Consider the following 13,705-nt stretch of genomic DNA (forward strand, 5'->3'; position numbering starts at 1 on the left):
TGGAGACCTTCCTCTGGACATGCAGGTCGACCACATCTTCGAGACAGCAGGGTTCACATGAATAAATATAAGGTTTTACGAGACAAAACTACGTTTTCATTTTGATGCACACCGTAGTCTGGCACACTGGAAATTTGCACCACCTGAGGTTCATTACCGTGCAGCTAAATCTAAGCACACGGGTTTTTCGGATTTCTCCCCCTCGAAATGCGGCGGCCATGAGCACGGTTGAGATTAGAGGAGATTTCTAATGAAATATGTTTTTTCAATCACCTGAAACCAGGTGCTTTTTCTTCTCCTCAGCTATTGAACACATTGTGTTATGAGTTAAACCGATGCATACGCAGAGCACACTGGCAATTAATGGCAGAAGTCAAAGTCGACAATAGTGAGGTGGGGTTTGAGACGATATGTTGCTGTCGCGAGAACTTAAGTTCCCTGCAAACGGGTGACTCATGGTTGGAGAGCGGTGCTGAATTGTTGGCCGCACACGCTTCAGTCTTCGCGAGCTGCGAGCATAGTATGAGTCGATGTCTATACCTTTGAGCCGGTGAGATTAGGCCCAGCACATTCCCCGTGTTTGTGCTGCTGCTACTGGCAGACCGAGCTTAGGCACAAGTCAGTTGATCAACAAAGACTGCTATTGTATACTGAGTTTTTTACCACGAGGGCTGGAAATCAAACATTCGTCATTTCGTAAAGTTGACAACCAAAAAAGTCAGTAGCGACGAGACTGCGGCCTATATACCTCGGTACGTTGCTATTCTCGTAGGCTGCTAGCCGTACTTGCCGTCGCTGCCCTTTATAAATGAGACGGCGTACATGGGTGTACTTCTGCACATTGTTAAACAGGCTCATCATTTAAATTCGCAGATTCACAGTTTTCTTCGTATATCAAAGGGGCAACAAGTGGTGACTATGTCCATACATCAGCTTGGAACATCCGCCTGGTTCGGCTACCAACGACTTCAGTATCTGCATCGGCGTCCATTCCTGGGAGGAAACTATATTCGCGGACAACTTTCTGCGGTAATGAAGGGAAAACTACAGAGGCAAAGCGCGCTCAAGTGAGAGCGCTTAGGAATAGAGTCCCGTGTTTCTATCTGTGGACGAGAATGCAAAAACACTTTATTAAGAACAGTTAAATAACGTAAACCACACAACTGAATGTGAACGTTCAGTTATTTCCCTCCTTATCCCTTCCATGTCTCGCGAAACATGAAACCGTCGCAGGGGGACTCTACGTCGATTCAGCGGCGGTTCGTTCCGAGCTACCAAACATTGTGGCGGTGCCGCAGTCAGGATAATGGCGTTTTCCCAAAGCAGCGTATAAAGAAAGCTTTTACGGATTACAATGAGAGATTTTGTAATTGTCATAGCATTGACGCCCGCGTAAACGCGAAGTAGGTGCCGTTTTCTTATAGGGTGGGGAGATCAGCGTCAGTGACATTCTATTTAATTTTTGTTTGGGTTTAGGGCTACACACATCGAGAATACTGCACGCCGTAGTGCCTATGACAATTTTGAGGAGTTGCTTTTGGGCTGCAGACGACTGTCGTGCTTCAATTTTGCAAATGCGATATTTCTTCTAAAATTGGTAAGCAAAACTTTCTTAAAATATTTTTGCTACTTGTGATCCATATTCTTCCCTTCTTACAGCAGATGTGCAAATGCGCTTATCACAAGTTATCAGTGCAACACCCTGTGTTATTTTGCGCAGAAAATAAGGCAGCGTGTATATCTGCTACATTCACGATCTCAGGGAACGCAATCGAATGGAGGGGGGGGGGGGGAATGTGTGGTTTTCAAGGTGGCTCTGCTGGCACTAAAACATCACCCCCACCACCTCCCGGGTAATTTTCCATATCCTGATCTTCCTTAGTACAACCAGGGACGGGGTGATGACAGAAAACCTATGGGCCCCGGGTGCCAGGCGACCTAGCTACGCCACTGGGGAGAGTGCTTCAATACTTTTTACCCTGGTATAAGGCTCATTGGTAATTCTTCCGAAGAAAAATATGCTACTTCGCTTTACCTCGTGAAACTTCGCTTTTATCGGCGGGTTGTTGCGTCCCTGGTGATCATAAACAAGCCACTCCTGCGTTCATTCTGACCGCTTTTTGTCAATGGCAAGGTGAGGATTCTTTTCCCTCTCGGTAATCGAAGCTGCAATTTAAGCTAAGCGCTGTCAGGATTGGGGGCTCAATCCCATCGCTCGTGATCCGTTGTCAAGATTAGAGTCGGGCATGAATTAGAAGGTAGCTGGCCCATGCCGTCGTCCAAGTTATCCACGCTGAGGACGTTGATGATGAAACATGACTGTTTGAGAAAATACATCAGTCTAACATGACTGCTTGAGAGAGAGTGTCCTGAGCAGCCGCACAACAGCGCTTTTTAAACACTCGGTCCCCTCCCGATACAAGGTGATGCGAACGTTGGTTTAGTCATGGCAAACTAGCCGCCTCCCCGCAGGCCGGTCTACGCGCACAAATGCACAAACGTTCGAATGTCTGGAGCCGACGTCAGAGGGGCCCCGTAAAACTCGGAGGTGTTCCGGGTACCGCGTTGGGGAGTTTGGGAACAATAGTTGGCCCGCCTAAGTCATTCCGTCACTAGTTCATTCTAGTTTTCAAATAATATGTTGAACATTGCTAGCCTCACGCAAATGTCAGGTAGCAACTTGGCGGCGCCTTTGCCGTTGCCACTGTTTTTCGCGCACTTGTAGTCCCATTGTGTTTAGCGGTCAAAGAATTAGGATGTTATGACGTCGTGTGCTATCAAGGTATGCATTGGATGGACAATATTATATACTCCATAAAGCAAAACGAGAAGGGTAACATATTATACAGCATTAAGGAAGATCTCAATATAAAGACGCAAGCTCCGGATATTTCAGGTGATTAGTGTTTGATTAGAAATTGTTTATACCCTGTATTCTTCGGGAATGAATAAAAACTTTTGCAGAGATTCCAGGGCACGCATGGAGTATTTGTGCCGTACAAGGTGCGCACTTTTCGTTACTTTGTGGCTCCATTGACGATACCTTCCGCTGCTAACGTTGGTTAAATATACAAATTCATGCATTCTTCTGGGCTTAACCGTTTAGCTGTAAAATCAGTGCACTTTTCTTTACACTGCATATCAGGTCTTTCCCTTTCCTTCAATGCTATTCTTTATTCCTTTTTCTGGCGTTAACCGTTCCGCCATAATATAGTGCGTTTTTCCTAGAGTACTTGCTCCACTGACATTGTACTAGGTCTAACTTTCGTTGAATACTGGACATCACAAAAATCATAGTATGGGATTTTTCGGGCCAAAACCTCTATCTGATTAGGAAGCACGCTGTAGTAGGGTACTCCGGAAATTTGGACCACCTCGTGTTTTTTAACCTTTACCTAAATCTATGTACACGGGTCTTTTCGCATCTCGCCCCCGTCGAAATGCGGTGGCCATCGCCGGTATTCGAACTCGCGACCTCGTGCTGAGCAACCCGACACAATAGCAACCATGGTAGGCGATACTGAACGTCACTGATATTTCCGTGTTTAACTTATTCAGCATAGAGGTTAACTCCTGCGATATTTGGAGTACTGTGGATGTCTGTGAAATTTGCTGGAGTCGTTCCTTTCGACATGAACATCAGCCAAATCTTTAAAACAGTGGGGTTGAGAAATATAAACGTGGTGTTTTAAGTTCCGAATGCACGTTCCGATTATGAGGCTCGCCCTATTGCGGGACACCGGAAATGTGGACCACCAGGTGCTCTTTAAAATGCACCTAAATCTAAGTAGAAAGGGTGTTTTCGCATTTCACTCCCAAGAAATGCAGCGGCTGTGACCAGGGTTTAGAGTAGCGCATATATTTTTAGAAATTATTTCGTGACGTAATAGTTCTGCAGAAACCCGCAAAGTGGAGAGAAGTAATTAACAAAGGGAAAATCAGACATCCACGCATCCGTAGTAATTGCGATTTATTACATCTCACGGCAGCCGTGAGATGACGAAGGAGCATGATCGCGGCGCTGGAATAGGCTAGAAAACGACACAGTTTCGTCGTCCGCCCGCGCGACGGCGTTACGGTGGAACAAGCAGACGAAATAGAAGTACTTATATTGCCACACGGCACGAAGTGAAATAAAAACATGCGGACATTCGACTTGTATGCTTCATTATTTCTTTTAACTCTAACTCATCTTTTGAAGAATCATAGTAAACGAATAAATTATTTCGACATGAATAATTATTGAAGTCACGTCTCACTACGAGTGACGTCACAGCGCTGCCAAGTACGTAGGCACCTTTGCGCGATATACGTCGACTCTCTCGCTGGGAGGGCAGCCCTCGCGAGGAGAACGGCAAACGGCCTTTCGTGCAACATTTAAGCTCTTAGCGCGACGCATAAGAAAGTAATACGTAGCAGACACGACCGTTAGCGCGCCTGGTATGCAGTGCCCTTCTTAGCTCAATATGGTCAGACCTGGTGAGGGGCCAGTCCTTGAAGGCAATATAATATCGGGGGTAGTAATAGTTGTTCCTGGAAAGCCTGCTAAATTCTGTAGCCCCCTTCATGAAACACATCTAAAAGGCTCCCGTGCTGATCGATTACGTAATTGAATACAGAACCTGCGGTTACATCGGACGCTTTTGATTTCGTCTACGCATTACCCACGGCATGCCTCTTCTTTTCAAGCAATATAATAACGTGCATTGTTTAGATCAACGATGAATTTCTGTAATGGTACAAACCATGCGTACAATTTGAAATCAGGGACAGTCTGTGCGACCAGTTTTCTTTACAAATGTAACCACAGCTACAAAATGAAAATTTTCTCTATGCAGGAAACATTAAATGAGCCTCATTTTCGCCACATGTAAACTCGGCGTGACGTCAAAATTTCCCAAAGCACTCGGACACATGGTTGATAAACACCGTGCAACGTTTTCGAGCACTTCCTTCTTATATGTTTCTTTATTTCGATAACGAATTACCCTGAAGCCTTAACTCTTGATGTGTATGTCTGTAATATATGTGTGTTGTGAGGCCCGTGTAGAGTACTAATTGAAGCAGTGTGTTTTCTGGAACCTCTTATCACGCACCCAGTGGTCATAGCTGGTTGCGTCACTGTAGCGGAGCCAAGTTTGCAGTCGCATACGCGAGCATTCCGATTGTAAGCCTGCACTTGTACATATTACGTGGTACGCATCTGCCAATCCGTCACTGGGACTGAGCAGTCTGGGCATGTAGCAACCCACGGTAAATGCAACCAGTTCCACTTTGAGAACACAGCTGGCGTAAGAGCCGCCCCGGTCCGAAGCCTTTTAACCACAACTTCCACCACCCTAGTAAGGTGAGGAGGGATGGATCAGAAGTGGGATAAGCGAACAGAGTGTGGAATAAGAGCACTTGCCCACGCAATAAATATATTTGCTGAACCTGACGCTTTTTGAAGTTTGCTCGCTGATAACGCTAGAAATTCTACTGTTCGGTTTCACACGCGGAAAGCCCGCTTTGATTATGAGGCACGCCATAATGAGGGACTGGGAGTGACTTTACCAATTTCGGGTTCCTTAAGGTGCACCCAAATCCAGGTACACGCTCGTCTTTTAGCTTCTTTTTCTCTTTCCGTCTTCTTTTTCCATTTCACCCCGTCGAAATTCGATCGCCGTGGCCGCTATTGAATGTACGACCTTGAGCTCAGCAGTGAAAAGCGTGACGCACTAAGCGACCGCGCCCTGTATCAAACACAAAAAAGGCTCCAACGCTCACCTATCGAGTTAACAAAAGCAACTCCTGCGCCCATGCCAAGGTAAATATGTCTGGTAGCGAAGCTTCCTTGGGAGCCTATACGTTCAAAGCATGGCGGTCGATCGCCCCATCTGTATCTGGAGGAACAATTCCGGCAGAAGAAAAAATGATGTGACGTCACATCCGTTAAAAACAGAAGTGACGCCATTTTGTTTTGGAAGGCGCGAAACTTGTTTTATTCGCCTGCCTATACAGCTATATATTCGAATTCTCCGCCATTCGACTTGATGGGCGTATCGAGCATTCAGGGCGGAAAGCGATGCAGGAATAAGCCAACCGTACGGTTGTCGAAATCGCACTCCTGCAGAAAACACGCTTCCTTTGGAGGCCGACGATAGCTTTAGGTGTAGAGTGCTTTGGGCGATGAAATTACCCCGCGTCACCAAATTCAGACAAACTTCGACAAGTAAGGAAGCACAACGTGTGAGGGGGGCGTATTTCAAGAGGTGAACTTTACGAGCGCGCGTTTCTGCACCCTTCAAGAGGTACATTGCACTAAGAGTGATCGCGGCGTCAACGGCCCCGTAACGGTGGGCGCTGATAAGAAATGTATTTTTTTAGTAATAATAAATCTAAATAAACTTCTATTTCCTTAGATCCTCACGAATGTGTAATATTGACCAAGAATTTTATTATTCGTTAGTGAATGTAACTGTGTGTCGCTTAAATTAAAAACGCTTTTCTCTTTTCCAATCTTTTCGAATGTTTTAGCTTTTCCAGTCGCTGCTTCCATAACCACCCTTGCTGATGTCGGTGAGAATTTTTATTGATCTGCTTTCGTTCGAAGCTTCGCAACCTATTTTAATCGACCTTGCCCATGCATTCAAATCTACAACTGCAAGGACGCCGCCATGTGGATACATTGCTCCACCGCGCATGCGCCAACGACGAGATGCGATTCAGGCAAGACGCGCAATCAACGCGATACAGAGACCCTCTTCATTATGATGGCGGGATTTAGCTCAGAGGCCTGCAAACGCAAATCTTAAGGCACGATAAAAATAAGCGAAACGCTTCATAAATGGTCATCGAATATTTCTCCTAAATATGCAGGAGCTCTACACATTGCCCGTATGGACGTGCTCGTGTAAATGATATTTTTCGCATCATGTATTGCATATTGTGAACCTGACAGAAATGGGGAGTAGCAACTACGCGGCAACTTTCCCTGTTGCCACTTCGTGCAGATTTTCTCTAAAATGTTTAGCGGTGAAATTATTACGATGTCATGCCTTATTGCGTCATTAAGCTAGTGGACGGGCCAATATACTCCTTAATGCAAAAGAAAAAGTTTAGCATTTTTGAATAAAAGAAAAGAGGTCTCCATATAAAGTCATGAGCTGTGGATGTTTTGCGTATGTACTTTTTGACCATCGTTCGCATAAGCAGAGTTTCTTTCGGGAACTGAAGAAGAAACTTGTGTGGAGATTCCAGTGCACCCATGGAGTTTGTGTAACGTACCAAGAGTGCGCTTTTCGTTTGGATGCTGGCTCCATGAACTGTGTTCCTCCGCAACCATCACGACTTTGCATACTAAAGCTTCCTCTGTGTAATCATAGAGAAAGAAATTGAACAATTGGCAAGACGAAACCCGTAATCGCTAGTCGTAAACCTGAATAAAGGGAAAATCAGACATCCACCCCTCCGTAGCAATTGCTACAAAGGAAACCCATACGGGTTCCTGGAATGGAAAGCTTAATAGTTGAAGAAAAATTCGTCCTGGTCCGGGACTCGAACCCGGGACCACCGCCTTTACGGGGCAGCCGCTCTACCATCTGAGCTAACCAGGCGGCAGGCAGATGGCAGGGCGAAGTCGAATTTCTCGACAACGCGAAGCAAAGGCAAGTGACGGAGGGGTAGATGTCTGATTTTCCCTTTATTCATTAGTTCTCTCCACCTTGCGGGTATCCGCAAAACAACTACGTCGTAAACCTATGCGTTAGCTCACACAAGCACCGGAAAAATAAAGCATCCGAAAGGAATTTTGTGTAAATCATAGAGAAAGAAATTCAACAAGAACTGGCTAGACGAAACCCGTGATCGCTAGTCGTAAACCTACGCGTTGGCTCATGCAAGCACCGAAAAAAAAAGCATCTGAAAGGATGTCGCTAAGTATGGACAGCTGGGCCAGTTGGCTGTGATTAGCATTATGAAACATTGTTCCAGCGCGCAATTGAACACGGAAGAGAAGAGAAAGACAACACGAATGCCGGACTTCAACTGAATTTTATTCATGAAAAACAGGGCTTCATGTACACAGGGGGAGGGAGGAGGGGCTGCTAGTGTGCAGGACCACCCAAAAATATTTCCTTGGTCTAGGCAACAGTCATCACAAATGTCAAACCAAAATAACAAAGGAATAAAAGCAAAAAGGGAAAAAATCTTTTTTTTACATCACTCAGTACAATCCTGCTCATCTCCCGCCCTACCTAGCTGATTCGACACATGTATGTATGTATAAATAAATAAATAAATAAATAAATAAAAGTGTGTCCTTGAGTTGAACTAAGGGTAGGGCTTATCGATTGTAAGCCCGCATTCCTTAGATGAATTTCAAGAAGTTGCCCTTCAATTTCGGCCGTCGAGATTGCACAAGTTATGGACATTCATCAACAAAAAGACAACAAAGTTGAATTCTTCCGGATACTTGTGCACTGCGTATGACGTATGTATGTATGTATGTATGTATGTATGTATGTATGTATGTATGTATGTATGTATGTATGTATGTATGTATGTATGTATGTATGTATGTATGTATGGATGGATGTATGGATGTATGTATTTATGTTTGTATGTATGTATGTATGTATGTATGGTGGCCATAGTATGGCACACATGGGACGTGGTGGGAAGGTGGGGGCCAGTGGCTGCGCATGGTTCTTCGGGTGCTTGAGCACATTCCCTGGTTGCGTGCGGTACATCGGAGGTAACCTGCGGCGGGTGCATAGTGGAGGGGGCCGAGATGGCGTGTCGCTTCACGTGCGTTGTCTTCCCTTGTCCCTAAGTGTTAGAGATCGCGTAAACACACTTGTCGCAGATGCCCTTAAGTGAGAGGCTGCTACAAGAGTTCCATTCTTGATGCCGACAGTACTTCATCATAACAACGTGGCTCCTGTTTGACTAGGTGCACATGAGACCGGGCTTGCTATTTTTTTAGCAAGAAAATGCTTACTTTGAGCTAGGTAGCCCATAAAACTATCAACCTTACGACGCGTAGTTGTCTAGCACTTCACTATTACAATGAAGTACTTCGCCATTTGGACGAAACTGTTACCTTCTTTAATACGAAAACGGGTACATAGGCATGCGCATATAAATTCGATTGCACAAGTGCTATGGTAAGCGCCCACTTTAGGAGAACCCTCACAGAGCCACAATGATATTTTGGTTATCCTTTGGATCTGGTTACGTGCCCTTTAGGGAGCGTTCTGGGGCAACGCTTCGTTAAATTCGATCATTAATAGCAGAGATAGAAATATTTGGAATGGCACTAACCCGTGATTGCAGCAGGCGAGAGTAACCACCGAAACAGACGCCCTCTCCATTTTTCCTCTGTAGGCTCAGCAAGCGAAATTCCGTCCCTTCGCTCTCCCATGCCACGGCCGGAGGATCGCCTGACGGATACGTCACCGGTCCTGCCTTCTATTTGCTCTGTCGTATTTTTTCTGAGTGGTAAAGTTCCGATGACGGTATCGCGGGTGAGCTCTTTTCTCTGTCTTGTTTTGCGCAGCAAGTGATTTCTCGCGCTCTGCACAAGAACACCTGATCAGCGCCGTAATTGCGAGCAATGAGGTAGGCGTGAGAGGATGAAAGAGGATGAGCGCGGCGCTGGAATACGCAAGCAGAAACGACCTAGTTTGGTTTTCTGCGCGCGCAAATGCGTGACGTGGGAACAAGGAGACGAAATGGAAGTACTACATCTCTCTTACCATACGGCACGAAGTAAAAGAAAAACACGAGGACATCCGGCTTGCATGATTCATTTTTTCTCTTCACTCTAAGTCATCCGTTGAAACAACATAGTAAACGAATAAATGATGTTGGCTTGAATAATTTTTATAGTCACGTGTCACTATGAGCGACGTCACAGGGCTGCCATGTACGTAGGCGCACTTGCGCGATATAAACATGGACTCTCTCGCTGGGAAGGCGGCGCCCCCGCGGAGAACTGCAAACGGCGTTTGGTTTGAAATTTAAGTGCTTTGCGCGGCATGTAACGTTGCGATACTGAGCAGACACTATCGTTAGAGCGAGTGGTATACACTTCGCTTGTCAGCTCATACCGGCCAGACCTCATGAGTGCCTGGCCTCGAACGCAATATAATCTTTAGGGCAATAATAGTGGTCCCTGGAAAGCATGCTGAATTCTGCAGCCTCCCCCCCCCCCCCTTTCATGAAACACATTTAAAATGCTCCCGCCCTGCTTGAATACGTAATTAACTGCAGAAGCTGTGGTTAAACCTGATGCTTTTGGTGTCGTCTACGCATTACCTACTGCATGCCTCTTCTTTTCTATCAATATGATAGTGTCTTGTTTAGTTCAACAATGAATTTCCGTAATGGTACAAACTCTGCATAAAAATGAAAAAGATGGACAACGTGTAGCACTTGTTTTCTTTACGAATGTAATCACAGCTGCAAAATGAAAATTTTCGCCGTGCATTAAACATCTTATGATCCCCATTTTCGCCGCATGCAAACTCGGCGTGACGTCGAAATTTCCCAAGTCACTCGCAGACGTGGTTGGTAAACACCATAAGCCGAGTTTGAATACTTCGTTTTTATGTTTTTATTGTGATCACAACTTGCCCTGAAGCCTTAACTATTGATATGTATAACTCTATTATATCTGTGCTGTGAGGCCTGTGTTGAGTACTAATCGAAGCTTTGTTTTGGGGAATCTATTGCCGTGCGCCCAGCGGTCAAACTGGATGCGACATTGCATGTAGCGGAGGCAAGGTTGCAATAGGAGACGCGAGAGTTCCGATTGTAAGCATGGACCTGTGCGTATCAGGTGGTACGCGGAATCTGCCTATCCGTCACTAGCACTGAATAGTCTGGACACGTAGCACCCACTGGTAAATACGACCACTCCCACTTTGAGGCCGCAGCTGCTGTAAGGGCCACCCTGGCCCGAAACCTTCTAAGCAAAACTTCCTACGCCCTAGTAAGGTGAAGGGGGCAGAAGAAGACACAGGGTGGGATAAGAGCACTTGCCCACGAAATATATACAGTGGCTGAAACTAACACTTTTGAAACTTCGCTCGCTCATAACGCTAGAAATTTGAATGTTGGATTTTACGCACCAAAAGTCCGCTTCGCTCATGAGGCACGCTACAGTTAGGGACTCGGATTGAGTTTATCAATTTCGAATTGTTCAATGTGCCCCTGAATCCAAGCACACGCGCGAATTTCTGTTCCTTTTTCCCGTGGGCAATCGGCCGCCATGGCCGCGATTTAATGTACGACCTTGCGCTCAGCAGTGAAGCGCCTTACACACCAAGCTGCCACCACTGGCGTCACACATAAAAAAGGCCCCAACGTTCACTTATCGAGGCAACATATGCAAATCTGGCACTCATGCATTGAGACGTGCAACTGCCAGGACGCCGCCATGTTGCTACTTTGCGCCGCCGCCTTGCGCCGACGACGAGATGCCATTAAGACGAGACGCGCAATCTAAGCGATACGGAGGCTCTCGTGATTATGGAGGTGCTATCTTGTTAAGGTTCCCGCAAAGGCATCCTTTAAGGCACACTAATAATTAGCTTAATGTTTTATAAATGGCGATCCCATATTTCTCCACAATACGCTGACGGACTTTTTACACATTGTCCGTATGGACGTTCTCGAGTAAATGCTAGTTTTCGCATCATTGCGAGCGTGACAGAGATGGGAGGCAGGAACTTGGCGGGACCTTTGTGGTTGGAACTTCGGGCAGATTTATTCTAATGTGTAGCGGGAAAAGCATTATAATGTTGTGCCTTGGTGCGCTATCAAGCTACGTAGTGGACGTGCAAATATACTTCATGTAGCGAAACGAGAAACCTAGCATTACTTAATAGCACAGAAGGTCCAAATATTAGGATTCCGGCGGGGGATATTTAGCGTTAATACAATTTAATCAGCAATTGCTTAAGCGCATTTCTGTTCGGAAAATGAAGAGAGACTTATGTAGAGATTCCTGGGCAACTATGGAGTTTGTAAAAGGTATCAGGATAGCGCTTTTCGTTACGTAGATTGTTCCATAGACACTGCGATCTACGTAGTCGCCTTTTTAAATACGGAAACTTATGGATAACAGAGAAACAAATTAAGAGACACTGCGCTTTCCGTTCGCGCCTTTTTAAATGCGAGATCTTGTGGATAATAGAGAAACAAATTAAACAAAAGGGGACACCCGGCAAACACTGGCAACAGGCAACACGTGCCGTCTAGTGTTCATCCCATCCGCTAGCTGACCCGAGCATCGGAAAAAAAATAAGGGAAATTGAAAGGAATCTTGCTTAATATACCTAGAGTGCGTTTTACTTTGCGTTTTGGCACCAATGACATTTCCATCACCGCTTGGTTAAAAGTAAAATTAATTCAGTTCTCGGCTCACCCGTTTACCCACAAGGAAAAAATTGAACAAAAGGGGACACTGGGCAAAAATTGGGAACAGGAAACATGTCACGCCTAGTGTTCATCCCCTACATAAGCCGACGCGAGGAGCGAAAAAAAAAACAGAATGCTAAATTTATTCAGACGGCGTTTTATTTTTATTTTGTTCTTTCTCGCTAAAATTAAAAAGTTTTTCCTGTAAAAGTACTTACTGGCAACAGCAAACACGTCGCGTCTAGTGTTAGTCGCATCCCTTAGCTGACGCGAGCATAGAAAAAAAAAAGGAATGTCAAGTGAACCTAAACTGCGTTTTATGTATTTTTTTATTATTTCCCGCTGAAGCTTAAACGTTTTAGCTATCAATGAACTTACGGTTTGCGATTTCGTTTTCATGCGTTACATAGAAACGAGTTGGCGACGCCAAAGACGCCTCATATGCATGCTTTATGCGCCAACACGCCACCGAAGCGAGCGAGGCCGGCCGCATATGTGAAGGTCGCCTGTTCGGCGATCCCCATCTTTTGGATGTGGCCTGTTTCTTATGCTGCCGATGTATTCTTGCCTTCGTTGTATACTTCGACACGGCGCGAATGCACTATCGTACTACAGCAAGATGAGGAATTTCGTTTGACAGTCTGCGACCCATTTAAACCAATTTAGACTCTTATAACACGGAACCGAGACTTGTGACGCAGTAAGCGAAACGCAGCTATGCCGTCTTGGCGTAGTCAACTTGGAGGAGGACGGAAAGAGATAAGAAGAAGGTTGGGAGGTTAACCAGAATCACGTCCGGTTGGCTACCCTACACCGGGGGAACGGGAAGGTTGAGTAACTAACTCGTACTAGGAGATGGTTGCGACGCTTTATATGAGCCTCTATATTATTTTAACTTATTCCGGTAGTTTTTCCGCACTCTTCTTTGTTTAAATCCTTCCGCCACAGTATGCAACATAGTTTTGAGAAGCAAGTATCTGGACAAAAAGAAGCGGAGTACCCAACTGGTGTTATCACAAGAGCTTCTGAAAAAGTGGCAAACTCAGTTAAAGGCTTTCCGAAAAGAGAAGCAGTTGACGATGTTCATAAGAGTAGAAGCAATGAAGTTAGCAATGATATGCTAGCACAAGGGTTAAAAAACGTGGCAAGGAGGTACAAAATGGATGTTGTTTTTATTGCAGGACATCAACCTGTTCAGGCGTGCCCAGATGTCCACAATATAGTGAACGGAGTGGCGAGTGACAAACCTGCAGGAGTTTGTGTTAACCATAGGAAGTGCGTGAATTGCAAAATTCATATT

The 13,705-nt window shown here is 45.4% G+C and overlaps 1 non-coding gene across 1 annotated transcript; it reads right to left on the minus strand.

Annotated features, from left to right (window-relative positions):
• Positions 1–7,520: 7,520 nt before the first annotated feature.
• On the minus strand, positions 7,521–7,595 carry TRNAY-GUA (transfer RNA tyrosine (anticodon GUA)). Its single transcript has one exon. It is a non-coding gene; the product is annotated as a tRNA-Tyr (tRNA).
• Positions 7,596–13,705: the final 6,110 nt, after the last annotated feature.

The sequence above is a fragment of the Dermacentor albipictus genome, chromosome 9 (assembly GCF_038994185.2).
Source record: "Dermacentor albipictus isolate Rhodes 1998 colony chromosome 9, USDA_Dalb.pri_finalv2, whole genome shotgun sequence".
Lineage (NCBI taxonomy): Eukaryota > Metazoa > Arthropoda > Arachnida > Ixodida > Ixodidae > Dermacentor > Dermacentor albipictus.